The sequence below is a fragment of the Chelonoidis abingdonii genome, chromosome 7 (genome assembly GCF_003597395.2).
Source record: "Chelonoidis abingdonii isolate Lonesome George chromosome 7, CheloAbing_2.0, whole genome shotgun sequence".
Classification (NCBI taxonomy): Eukaryota; Metazoa; Chordata; order Testudines; family Testudinidae; genus Chelonoidis; species Chelonoidis abingdonii.
The window spans coordinates 83736605-83750429 of NC_133775.1; the positions used below are offsets into that span (position 1 = coordinate 83736605).

Sequence of the window (13825 nt, forward strand, 5' to 3'; positions counted from 1 at the left end):
GGTAAGGACATAGAATGGCCAATACTCGGTCAGACCAAGGTCCATCCAGCCCGAAAAGTATCCTGTCTAACCGCCAGTGGCCAATGCCAATGTGCCCCAGAGGGGAGTGAACCTACATAATGATCAAGTGATCTCTCTTCTGCCTTCCAATCTCCACACCTCTGACAAACACAGGTTAGGGACACCATTCCTTAACCCATTCCTGGCTAATAGCCATTAATGGACTTAACTCCAGCGTTTATCTGTTTCCTAGAGACTGGCTCCAGGGGTCCTCACACAACGGAGAACGGTTACTGTGGGTTTGTCTTAGTAATAGCTTATGTACATACTCCAACACGAACTGACGCATTTGAGCTGTCCAGAATCCTGGGCTGAGCTGTGTTGTGAAACTGAAATGCTCAAGCAACAGTCACATGCAGTGAATGGAACACAGGGTGCTAAAATTAAATTAACCCAGGGGTTCTCAAATTTGGGAGTCATGACCCCAAAAAAGGTTTTTTGGGTCCCCCACGCGAAAGAAGGGCCCACCGGATCATCTAGGTTATTACGAGGGTGTGAGCTGTCAGCCTCACACCCTCAAACCCCGCTTTGCCTCCAGCATTTATAATAGTGTTTTAAAATATATAAAAAAGTGTTTATTTATGGGGCGGGGTCACAGCTCAGAAATTGCTAAATGTGAAAGAGGTCACCAGTGCAAAAGTTGAGAAGGCATTGAATTAACGCCTCTGGAGCCTTGGGAAGTACAGGGGAGCAGGGGGTCTACTGTTGGTAGGGTTGGAAGGAGGTAGGTGGTATAGGATATTGTTCTTCTCATGTGATCCCTCCCCTATGGCTCTCTTGGCCACTATCACTGTTAATCTAAAGTGCTAATTAATAAGCTACTTGCCCCTGACATAATCTCCCTGGCAACTGAATTAAATGAAAATTAAAATGTGTACATTAAATGTATATATTGGGCATTTGAATAAGGTGAAAGGGATAGTATGCTAAGGGAAAAGAATAACAGTTTAAGCTCTTTGTGTTAAATAGCCTCAAACTGCTGAATGAACTTTAGAGTAGGGAAGGCTGTGCCCCCCAAGACAGGCGTGGCCCTGCCCCCTAATCCACCCTCATCCACTTCCTGCCGCTCCGACAGCCGCTTTCAGAATCCCTGACCCATCCCTGCTCCTGGTCCCCTCACTGCCACCCCCTGAACCCCCTCCCCCAACCACCACCCCCAGGACTCCACCCTGATCCAACCCCATTCCCTGACTGCCTTAACCCCTATCTCCCCCTGCCTGAGTCCTGAACTAGACCCAGAAGCCCATGATTCAACCCCCCGTTCCCTACCATCCCCCAGAACCGCTGACCCTCCTGTGCTCTGACTGTTCCTGGGACTCCCTGCCCTTTATCAGCCCCCCTCCCCAGCCCCAGCCCCCTGCCATGCTGCTTACCCCCATTCCCCCCTTTCCTGAGCCTCAGTCGCACACATCTTACAGAGTGACCCTGACATGCGCTGCAGCAGCCTGTCTTCAGCGGTGGTCCTGAGCTCCTTGCTGCTCCCAGAGCTCACAGCCCTAACCCCCTAACAGCAATGACTCTGACAGGAGAGCTCAGGCCGTCCGTGGAAGCATGGCTGCTTTATGCTCTTCAGGGCTGCTCCTGGTTACCCCGCCTCTCTCCCTCTCAAAGCCTCAGTGTGCTGCATTCAGGAGCTGCCCCTGGCCTCTCCCAGACAGTGCTGCAGAGTGGCAATGAGCTCCAGCAGGACTGGAGCTCTCCAGCCCCCGCCCCATGCGGCTCTGAATGGGAAAGAGCTAGGCATCCGCTTAGCTCTGTCAGGCCAGCTCCCTGGACGTGGTCGCTGAGGGCGCCAGAGGATGGGGGGACTAGGTGGGAAGTGAAGGTGGGCCAGGACGGAGCATTCTCGTAGGGGCCCCTGGGGGCCTGGGTGCAGAATTGCCCCACTCTCACACCAACACCCCCTAGACGGCCCTAGAAAAGCGAAACAAACTTTTGAAATGTGGAGCTTTTATGTAGCAAATTTACTAGGCTAACTGCTGGTCCTCATACAAAGTTATCAGTCTTTGTCACTTAAGACAAAGGTGTCTGTTCTTCCTAAAGCAAAAGTCTGGACACTTATATTTGTAAAACTTTGTGCAATATAACAGCCCTTGATGGAAATTTGAAAGCTGATGAATACTTGCAACTTCGGGTCTGCCATGTTTCCTACACTGCGACTTTAATGGTTAATGGCCGATATACCGATTTAACGCTGTATCCGTTCACCAGACGTCGGTCATTAAATATCGAGTTAACCGCCTCCTTAAAATTGATTTCAGACTCCTCCCAAACGAGAGGCAGTAGCGGCTAAATTCGAATAGTGATAACTCGGATTAGGTTCGAGTGTGGACGGAAAATCGACGTTTAGTGCCTCCGGCGGCATCCCAGAGTGCAGACTGACACGCTCTGGACAAGCAATCTTGAACTCGGACAGCGGCAGGTAAACAGGAAAAAGCCCCGCGAATTTGATTACATTCCTGCTTGTCCAGCGTGGAGCTCGAGCGAGCACAGCTGGCGATGCAGGCTCATCAAAAAGAGCTCAGCATGGACGCGACGGGAATACTAGTCTGATCGCTGTATGGGGCAAGACAAATCTGTTTGTATCCACTCCCGTTACAAGAACAACACACGAAATGCCAAAACGTTTGAAATAAAAAAACTGCAGATACACAGCGCTGCGTGACAACAGTAAAACGGGGAAGCCAGACACTCAACAGATGGCATCGGAGGAGGGAGGGGGTAATGAGGACTACAGCTACCAGCTCACAACAGCGGTCTCTGAAACTATTTGGCATTTTGGCTGCGCGCACCAATTCTCAGCGTAATACACGGTGCTTGCGTGGTTCACAGAACAGCTCGTCAGTTTTTTCACCCCCTCTCATGCACGGTAAAAAAAAGTGACTTACATTCTAAGCTAAATGAACCCAAAGTTATGGAGAAAGATATGAGTCAAGGAAGCCAGCAGAGTATCAGAAACCTGGAAAAATCTCTGACTGGATGGGCTCAGGCATCTGGTTACAAGCTGAGGTGGTTCAAAAGTTTTGGATTTTTTGAAGCAGAATTTTTTTTTATCGTTTCTTTAAACAAAGACAGGAAACAGCAAATATTTGGCCACACACTTCTGAAACCCCAAATCATGTTCAGGTTTTGGCAGTCTAATTTCAGCTTTTCAATTAAAAAAAAAAACCCACAACAAATTTTGAAGGAAAGCAGACATTGTCCATGATTTTTTTCTGCTTTTTAAAAACCCCTAGTTTTCAATCCAAAAAAAGTTCTGACAGAAAATATTTGTCCAACCCTTTTAGTGAGCCTTAGTGCCTTTTAGCACTAGCTGATGCTGAGAACCAGTGATACCTTGTGAAGGTGACTTGAAAAGAAGTTCTCTCAAAACTGGGTTTGTGCTGAGATGTGGAAGGTTTTTAAATGTTTATTTTTTCCAGGGCTTCCAGGAGGTGGGGGGGCTGCACATGGGGCAATTTGCCTCAGGCCCCGCATGGGCCCCCATGAGAATACAGTATTCTATAGAACTGCAATTTTTTTCTTATGGAAGGGGCCCCTGAAATTGCTTTGCCCCAGGCCCCCTGAATCCTCTGGGTGGTCCTGTTACTTGGCCTCCCTAACTGCACCTGCCAGACTTGCACACAGCTTTTTGCTAGTTAGGAAGTTATGTACCTACCAGTTTGCATGTGGAACTGGAAGTAAGTGTGTGTGTGTGTGCGTGCGCGCACAGATATGCGCACTAAGTATTTTTTGAAACACTGGTCCAACCTGGTCCTTGAGCTAACATCTTTGGTAAATCCTCATCCAGAGATAGTAATAGAGAGACTCTCTTAACGTCTTTGAAAAGACAATAAAATAACTAATTAGTGCACATAACCTCACCATGAAGAAAGAGGTATCCCTATTTTAGACAGAGGGAAATTGGAATGGAGAGGTTAAATCACCTGCCAAAAGCAATGTAAGGAATCAGTGGCAGAACTCAAACAGCACTTCAGGAGTTCCTAGCAGTTGGTCCCATGTCCATTCCACTGGAACAGGCTGAAATCTTTTGCAAAGGGGAGAACTTGTAGGATTCACTTTTTTGTTTTTCCAATTGCCAATATTAGATGGTTCACAACATTGCAAAGATTTGTGGGCCACAGCCTGAGACCACATGAAAAATTCTTTTACTGCCTTTCACATCTCATAAATGCTAGGTAGATGTAAAACAGTTAGACAGAACATATAGTAAACAGATGGCTTTCTACCCTCTCTGTGTTCAAATGACTTTCTGATCATTACAAAGCCATTTATGAGTTTTTAATAATTGAAAAGCAAACATGGGAGACACACTTTGTGTAACTTAAACCTGCTCAGTGTAGTCTTATAGAAATCTTATGCACCCTCTTCAGGGCTTTGAAGACTGCTCAAGTAGGGAACAGCTTTCACACTGGACTCATACAGACATTCTCCCTTATCAGTCTCTCGGAGGAAAAAATGTGAATGTAGAAGCACTATGAAGTGACTGATGATAATGTTGCAGTGCATTGGTGGGACAGCTCATTAGCCACCACGAAACAGGCTCCACACAAAGTACATTAAAGAATCAGAGGGGAGTATATTCTTGACAGATTTTTAGATCCCAATTCAAAGGCACCATGCTAGCTTTTTAACAATGGGGTAAGACCAATGTAGCACACTTCAGACAGATTTGTACAGACAAGGTGCCCAACTGCATGTCAGATATGATCAATGTGGAAGAAGAGCGAACTTTCTGTACTGATGTTATAGGCCAGGTAGAAGAGACTGCACGATAAGAAAAATAAAATCAATCTCAAGTGAGATGGAGCTCATGCCTACTGTAATAGTCACCCCTACCATCACCGCCTCTTTCTCAGGAATTTCATCCCTGTGCATCATGATCTTCCACACCACCTGAAAAGTAATTCTGAGTCTGGCTCAGAGATGCAGAAAAAGTTTCCTGTGGCACTGTCTTCAATGGCAGGATCATATTCATGCATAAAAATTAGTCTCTTCTCTACTGGCAGCCCAACACAAGGGTATGGACAGCACTTGGGGTTAAGCGAGATGACGCTTTGTTGCCCCATACATTTGGAAGTACACATATGAGCTAAGCAGGATTTCTTAGCAGAGGATGGAATAGCAAAGCCATGTTCACATAAGTAATTCCCAGTTTTTAACTTGCAAATGTTTTCAATTGGATGAGATCACAAAAAGAAAAACCAGAAACATGAGTGCAATACAATGTAGCATAAATAATTATACTATAACTCAAAACCATATTTAGGCAGTTTTTTTATACATATGTGAGCGCGCGCACACACACACAGCCTATATATGGAAAAGAGTCTTTCAGATTTCATGTCAACCTGAGACATTTGAGCTTTGGACAAGTAGCTCAGTATCAATGGAAGGACATATGTATGTCTCAGGTTGACATTAAGTCTGAAAGACTCTCTTCAATATACAATACTTGCTGAAAATAAAAGAGGCTCTTGGACGCCAAAAAACCTCTAGCAATTTTCCCTCTGCATCCTGGCTTCCTCTCTACCCACTAAACACACCCCACCAAATAAGGCACAGTATGTCAATTGAATTGTTACAACTCCTCTTTGATATTTACATTTCCATCAGCACTCATTTCTCTGTCAAAAACAATACAATGTCATACACAGATGGTTCAATTGAGCTGAAGTAAAGCAGGCCTGCAAACTCTTGTTCTACAAATCACTCTCTCATGCTTTTAAGAAACCTTTTCCAAGAATTAATTTCTCCCTATCCTGACGGTCTTGACAATTCTGAAGTACCTGCTCCCTCCTCTAAGTACAAATCTCTTGGAAAACAAATCAGAATTACATGTTCTACAGCTTTTAATCCTTTTTTTCTGATTTGGTGACGCCAAGGTCAATGCTTTTAAAAGGGACTGAAATTCAAGTTTTTAGGTCCAGTGGTGCTTTAGTGATAGACAAAGAAGTGTGATGTTATTCCACTGTAATTATTAGCATGACTCATTTTATCACACTTGAGCAAAGCGAGTTTATTACAAAGCACAAAAAAACAAACAAAAAAACACCTTATGTTTCCAGAGATATCTTCTTAAAGTATAAATCCATCACACACCAAGCTAGGATTTGCCTGTGATTATCACAAGTGGTATTAGGTAAAAAAGTAGGGAGCTCGTGTCAGATAGAAATAAGTTTTACTCAGTGATTAATCCATTTCTTAAATTGTCACCAGTGGCTGTGACAAATGAATCCATATCTAGGTTTCTGTGCATTTCAGAAATGGATGCTCACAATGTTTGATTCTAGTTTGATGCACAAGCCAAGGTTTTCAAAAGTGACTTGTGATGCCTCAGTATTTAGGTGCTTAACTTCAGACACCTTGAAGAGGTTTGATTTTCAGGGTTTGATTTTTAGTGATTTCACCACTTCCTGAAAATCAGGGTTTTTTTAAACATACCTCCAGCTGAGCAACCAAAAGTCACTAGTCATTTTTGAAAATCTTAGTTGTGACTCATTTACTTCATTTGCCAAATTGTGCTAGTCTACGAATTCCAAGACATCATGACTAAAATCCTGGACCCATTGAACAAATATGAGTATTGCCATTTACTTTGTTAAGGCTGATTTCACCTTATGTTTCCAGAGATATCTTCTTAAAGTATAAGTCCATCATACAAAAACAAAACAAAATCAGTCAGTGGGCAAAAAAATCCACTTACCGCTTTATATGTAATACAGAAGACAAGAAGATCAGAGTTGAAGATCAGATCCTAAATAACAGGCACTATTCGAAAACCTATGATAGAGAGAGAGAGAGAAATACGGAGAAATACAGGGCATTAGGACATAGGCAGCTTTTTCCTGTTTGTTTTTGTTTTATACGGCTCATGGATTACTGTCTTCAAAAGGGATATGCATACCTAAAATTACATGGCATCCTCAAATCACTGTTGTTCAGACCCAGTTTATTTTTAGTTCTTTAAAATATTAGGAGCTTGATACAATGTCCCTTGAAGTTACTGATAAAAAAATACCATTCCATAGGTGCCAGATAGGACTCTGTATCTCAGAAATGAGAACATTTTGCTGAACACCAACTGTGAATGCACGGAGTGCTCTTATTCAAGTCAATAGGAAGTGAGGGAGCTCTGAACATCACGGGATCAGGCCCTAAACCACAATATAGCAAACAGACTTGGTTCAGAGAGAGAGTGAGGAGTGAAATGCCCAAAGACTTCACGGGCTATTAGTGGCTGAAGTTTCACTTGACTCATCCTCACTTGAACTTCTTCCCAGCATAATAAGCAATGATGTAGCGTATAATCAGGGTTTACATTTTAATGACCAATGGGGTTAATGGAGGAAAAACCTGATGTTTTTGTTAGTATTAATCACAATATTATATTGTAATATTTCATTTACTGTGTATAGTTTATGCTGATTGTTCTTTGCAACATCAGCAGGATCTTTTGTGGATTTTTGTTGAACACTATGCTCCCAGGGACCTTAAGTACTTTGTATACATTTGCTTACAAAATCCTTTAAAACCAAATCAATGTGGTATCTTTTCCAGCCTCAGGCCAACAGCAATCTGCAGAGCACTTATACAGAAATAGACCTTAGTCATATCATGGCATCAGTCCAGCTAGCTTCTTAAAAAAAATTGGTCCATCATGGTAAAATAATAATACCCAACTCTTATATAGCATTTTTCATCCCTAGATCTCCAAGCACTTTACAAAGGAAGTCAGTATAATTATTCCATTTTACACATGGGAAGTGGAGGTAAAAGACAGTGAAGTAACTCACCCAAAGATACCCAGCAGGCCAGGAATAGAGAATCCAGGTCTCAGCCCAGTGCTCTGTCTACTAGGCCACTTTGCTTTTAGTAAAATCAGGACTCCTGATTATTAAAATTAGGACTCTTGGCTTTGGCATAGGGGCATTCTGTAAAGCATCAAATACATCTACTTTACAGTAACCTACTGAAAATGATGCTCCAGATATTCATTTAGTGTATATTGGAATAACTTCATTGGCACAAGTGGAAATATGCTAATTTACACAAACTGAAGTTCTGGCCCAATAATATATCCAACATGGATGGTGGAATTTCCTGACATTCACTTACACAGATCATCATTGTTTATTCATTGTCAGATAAATGTAACAGCAAAATTATGAAGATTTTCCTCTACAAGCATTGGTCTGTGTGAGATTTTGAGGTCACAAGTTTAACAGTCCATACCCAGTCTTCCTTGACAGAAGTCAAAATGAGTACAGCATTAATACTTGTTATTCTCTATCACAGGTTGACCTACCGCCAGTAAATTCTATTTAAGCTCAGAAACTAACCCTATATATGCTGGGGAACACATTAAAACTGGGAGCCATCAGTATAAGTTATGATGTACAATTTCTTCATAAGGCAATGGATGCTCCTTATATTAGATAAACAATTTTTTTTTCTACTTTGGATTAATTTAAAATAATCTCTCTCCAGCAAACTCAGAGTAGAGCAGTAACATACATAAATTCTCTTTTGTGGTATACAGGGAAGTATAGCTGGATTATTTATTTACTTACTTTTTAAAGGCCAGGATAATATTGTAGCCAATAATATATGTAAGTGTAGAAGCTAAAATTCTGTTAATAAAAACTCATTTCAAAGCATAAATTGATCACTTCAGGTTTCAAAAAGGAATACCAATATACAGCAACACACAGTTGGGTATGGCCCTGATTTAGCTAGGTATTCCGAAATCCCATTGATTTCAGAGGACCTAATTACATGCATAAAGTTAGGCACTTGCTTAAGTACTTTGTGGAACTGGGGCCTATGACACCATCATGGATGTTTCACATTCCTCTGAAACATCAGAGGCTAGCCCATTGCAGAAGAAACAAAATTTGATGGACTAATGGTTAAGATTTGCCATACTAAATCAATGTTCCCAATCATTTCACACAGAGGCTTAGTCTGTTAGATCACTATGGCACACAAAAGAAAAGCAAACATATACATCAGTGCATTTGGGATGTGAATGAGCAAGTTCACATCAAAAGTTGCCTAGGTATTAAAGGTGGTCACGATAGTCATATAAACAAAGGACTGCGGATAAAGTGAAATTCTACTATCATTTAAAGTGACTTAGCAAGATGGTGAGCCACATTTTAGTCGCTAGACCTTTAGTGGTGTTAGCTTGTGGTCACACCTGTAACCAAGAACACAATTGGTTCTATATTTTAACACATCTACAAGCATAGGGTCAAAACCTGGAGTCCTCAATGCCTGATCCTGAGCTTACTAAAATCAACCGAAATACTCCCACCGACTTCAGAGAGCTTTGGATCAGTCCTGAAGGCCTTACACTGCTCCCAGTGAAGTGAATGGCATTATTCACCATTGACTGTAGTGGGAGCAGGATTAGGCCTTTAGGGTGGAATTCTAGCCCCAGCTATTGATTTCGATGGGGCCAAGATTTTATCCTTAGTCTTTAATATACTGAGTTCAGTGACCTGCAAAAGGAGGGCAGGCTGTAGTGCACAGACATGAGAATATATTAAGGCAAAATAAACTGATTGTTAATAGTGAAATATTTATAAGACCCTCCCCTTAATGAAGAATAACTTTGGCACCTGATGGAAAACACTAGAAACAATCTTGTTCCTATGTATCTTCTGCATTTCTTTTCTCACATTTATTACTACTAAGGATGTCCAGCTGTTACTTCCTTTGCCAATCATCATAATCGTCTGTGATATGACAAAGGGTTATTGTGGAAATAAGTATGATGTAATAAACAAAGGTTAGTGATTTCTGGTGGAAACTAAGGAGGAAGATCAGCAAGACTAAGATCCCAATATTCTTGGAGAACTAGAATTTATATTACATACACACATCCTCACACACAAATGCATCTTGAAACTATTTTGGTGTATTGCACATCTGATGTATATATTTCCCCCTTCAGCTTTCTATAAGCCATCATTAACTTTTTAAGTTATCAGCATATTTTTACCAGTTTCTGAAGTTCAAAGCAGCCTGAATATGTGATGATGTCTGAGATGGAGTTCTATTTAGTTAGATTCCATCTCAATGATGCATGAGAACAGTTTTGGAGTAATGCAACTGAAGAAAACTGTTTTTTTTCTGTTAACACTAAGATCTTGATTGTTCAAGGATATCAATTTGGGTCAGTGGTCCCCAAACTGTGGGGTGCACAGAAGAACATTTGGGGAGATGTGGTGGGGTCCAGGGCACCCCTTCAGGGAGCAAGGAAAAAGCCACCCAACCCCACTCTTCCCTCAGCTCTGCCCCAGCCCCACCTACAGCTCCTGGCCCCCAACCACAGCTCCTGGCCCCAGCACCCAGGGGTGGGGCAGGGAACACACGAACAAGTTCCATTACAGGTAAATGGGGTATAATGGAAAAATCTGGGGGACCACTGGTTTGGTTAGAGCACCATATGATGGGGTGCTCCACTCACCACTGGTCTAGTACTTCTTCCTGGTCACTCCGAGGATTAGTTCTTGAGGTAGACACCCTCTTCTGCAATTTGCACAGCATTATTCTCTCTCTCCTTCTGGTCAACAGCTCTGCTCCCACTCCAGGACCCCCAGCATCTCTTTCATGACTTAGCTCTCAGGCTAGGTCTCCTAGTGTTCCCCCTTCCAGGGTACAGGCCATCCACAGTCCTAGACAATCTTCCCATTCACTGCCCTAGTGCCACTCCTTCACTGACTCATAGAGGATCCCAGGTCTGCCCTCTTCTCAAGGTTCCAGTCCAGGGACCCTCAGCTCAGCAGCTCTACACTTCCTTTCTCCTCCCTCACTACCCCTTCCCTGGGCTGCTTCCTATACTCTAGCTCCCCTTCTCTCTTTCCAGCTGTACCAGCTCCAAGAATCCTCCTCATAGGGAGTAACTGCAGACTATCTCTCTGCAGTACCCAAACAATCCTCTCTCATCCCAGAAAATAACTACCCTTCCTTCTCAACCCTCCTCTCTCTGGCTGCTACCCAGCTTTATAGGCCCCATACATTCCTAATTAATATCTTGCTCCCTGGCTCCTGCTCTAGGTGTAGCCTGTGGAATTCATTGGTCTACCCAACCACACTAGCACCACTCAATCCTCAGTGGGATAGACACCTTCAGGTGTGGAGGCTCATTTCTGCATTGGCTCTAAAGTCACCTCATAAAAGGGCCCTAGATGTAACAGGAGAAAATGTCTCGGTCATCCTCTCTCCCCACTTCATCCAAATACCAACTGCATTGTCTCTCTTATTTTCCCCCTTGTATAGGGGACTGGCTTACCCAGATGCTGAATACTACCTCCCTTAAAGGTACAGTCCCAGCAATAAAGGAAGTGGGAACAGGGCACTTTCTATCATTTTTAAAAAAACAATAACTTCAGTACTGAAAACATTTCCCTTAAGCAAGTTGTGTTGTTTATCTTTATAATTCAGCATTTTCTTTTAACTGATCTTTTTTTTATTTGAACAAAATGCATTGAATAACATGTCTACAGGCATATCTACCCTGCAAAAGAAAGCATATTCTTAACTTGGATTAGCCACCTTTAGTTAAGCATAGCAACAAACGCATGGCAACTCAGGTTCTAACTCTGTTTTGCAGATTGAATAAAGCCTATATGGGAGCCTTGAATTGAATGTGAGCTCGTAGCCCAAGCTAAAAGCCAAGCTGCTGTGTCTGTTCACAGCTATTTTAGCTCAAGTTAGCTAATATGGTTTGCTAAATTACATTCTCTTTGTGTCAGTGTCTCAAAAGACCCCACTACTGAAACCAAAGGAAAGTTCTTCATGAAGCAGTGCACAATATAACCCTAAAAACTCCTTTCAAGACATATCAGAAATATGCTTTAAAAATATACATTAGCAATTGACATACATGCAGGGTCTGATTCTGCAAACACTTGCATAACCTTGTGCCTAAGGAGTGTCCTATGACTCAAGTGTGCCCATTTCTGACTAATTCAGCAGCTTAAGCACATGCTTAAGTTATGTGGAAATCAACAAGGCCATAACACATGCTTAAATGGTTTATGGAATTAGGATGGGATCATCCATCTGCTTAAAGTTAAGCAGACCTCATACTTAGGCTGAACTGAGACCCACATGCGCCAGCATCTGCAGTTTCAGCCCCTTTGATCGTACACTCTTCAAGGCAGGGACTGTGTCTTTCTTTACATCTGTAGAGCACCTAGTACATTTTCACTGCTACTCTAATATAAGTAATAGATAATAAGAAGAAATAATTAAAAAAAAACCCCAAACACAAGCATTCATGCTTCATGAATTAATAATCTCATTGTTAAGAGATTTTTTATAAAATGGTTTGTGTGACACAGAGACATCCACGCACATTTCTAATTAACACCAATCATGCAAACTAATGGTATAACCTACTGCTTAAGTAAATGAACATCCTTGCCCCTGCTGCTTTGAAGCACTGATAGGCATGCGCTTTATTGACAAAGCAAGCTAATTTACAAAGTGATTGTCCAAGAGGGAACTGCTGTTTATTTGTAGAGTTTTTTCCCATTGAACTCACAAGGCAAACAATGCACTTACATTGTTAATTAAAATATTAACAGCTAAATGTAAATAGTGTGGTCTCTGCAAGAGGAATGACATTCATTCAGAACAAATTACTGATGTTTAGCAGTTGTTCGCTAGAGGGGGGAGATGGTTTTATAGGGTTCAACAACCATTTTGCAATGCTTGCCTCCAAAGGTTAAGATTGTTTGAAAAATGGAATTAATGTAGTATACAGAATTAATACTACAACAAACAGAAAACTAAGGGAGACTGCCCTGCCATTGTGCTTCTTCAGAGAGTGCTGTTTTTGGTTACCCACTTAGAGTCCTGAGATTTACAGAACATATTGGTTTAGCAACTGTTTGTAGTTTGTTCAAAAAAGATGCCTTAGTGAAAGAATAATAAAACTTAGAGACTGTTTACAGCAGAGGGTGGGGGCGGAAGGGACCCCTCAGAAGTGATGGTATTAGCATTTGTATAGTTTTGCACATCTAAGCCCAAACCCCTCTTGATTCTGAATTTTGATTGGCTAGCTATTCCATCTCTTCTCCAAAGTTTAGTGGGATTATAACAAGCAAGATTGATCAAACAAAATTTAAAAAGGTCAAGACAGTTACAGGATTCTATTTTATTTTGCAGAATACATGAGGTTTCACTTATGAGAGCGTGTTCGCTCCAGGAAATAACCTGGAGTGGGAAAATAAAGAGTACATCAGCTAATCTTTTTAGCATGCCAGCAATTCTTTCAGATGAATGGGTATGTACAATTTCAGATTATTCAGGTTTAACTTGTGACTGTTACAAATGGCAAGTGGCTTTTCTATCAGTCAATAACACTACAGTAGACTTATTTAGTGAAGAAGTTGCATCTGTGATTAAAACTCAACGGGCAAATAAGATTTTGCACCTTATGAAAAAAATCTTGCCAGGCCACAGCAGTGATTATGTAGTATGGTAGAAAGGTCAGCATTGATGTAATATAATGCTAGGGAACTACTGTACCAGACATAAGAAAGAAAATGAATACTGATTATTTCTTATTTTGAAAATAAGTGACTAATGTATATAAAGCAAGTAAATAATGAATTAATTTCTACATAATGTTCAAGACAGTGTTGATTTTGATAACACTTTATATGGTTTGGCTCCTAAAAGGTTCTTAAATGACAAACTTTCACTTCATCTTAGATTGTACACTTGACATCAGCTGAGGTGATAG

General features: G+C 41.6%; 1 long non-coding RNA gene across 2 annotated transcripts in view; it reads right to left on the minus strand.

Annotated features, from left to right (window-relative positions):
- LOC142047116 (uncharacterized) overlaps positions 1-13825 on the minus strand; it is a 753995-nt gene that overhangs the window by 647586 nt on the left and 92584 nt on the right. For both annotated transcript variants that reach the window (XR_012656296.1, XR_012656297.1), the window contains exon 2: positions 6767-6843. This is a non-coding gene — a long non-coding RNA (uncharacterized LOC142047116). The remainder of the gene's footprint in view (positions 1-6766; positions 6844-13825) is intronic.